The following is a 278-nucleotide window of genomic DNA, read 5'->3' on the forward strand; positions in this document are numbered from 1 at the left end:
AGCTGCCGGCTCGGGTCTCTTTTGGGGAAAAAAATAAACCCAAAAGAAAACATAAAGCCTGGGACCTGGGCTACTCAGCACATCACACACCTTGTATCAAACTGCATCAGTGTGTTCATACCAGCTCTATGGAGCAAGACTTGGGTGCAAAAGGAGGACACCCTCTCAGAGCTGCGATTTTGCTCCTCACTTTGGAGAAGAAGCTGAGGCTGTCACCCTCGTGCTTACCTGGCACAGACCCTGTTTGGTTTTGTGGTGGGTTTCTGGCAATGGCTGCC

This window comes from Antrostomus carolinensis, unplaced genomic scaffold, assembly GCF_000700745.2.
Source record: "Antrostomus carolinensis isolate BGI_N321 unplaced genomic scaffold, ASM70074v2 scaffold9521, whole genome shotgun sequence".
In the NCBI taxonomy this organism is placed as follows: Eukaryota; Metazoa; Chordata; class Aves; order Caprimulgiformes; family Caprimulgidae; genus Antrostomus; species Antrostomus carolinensis.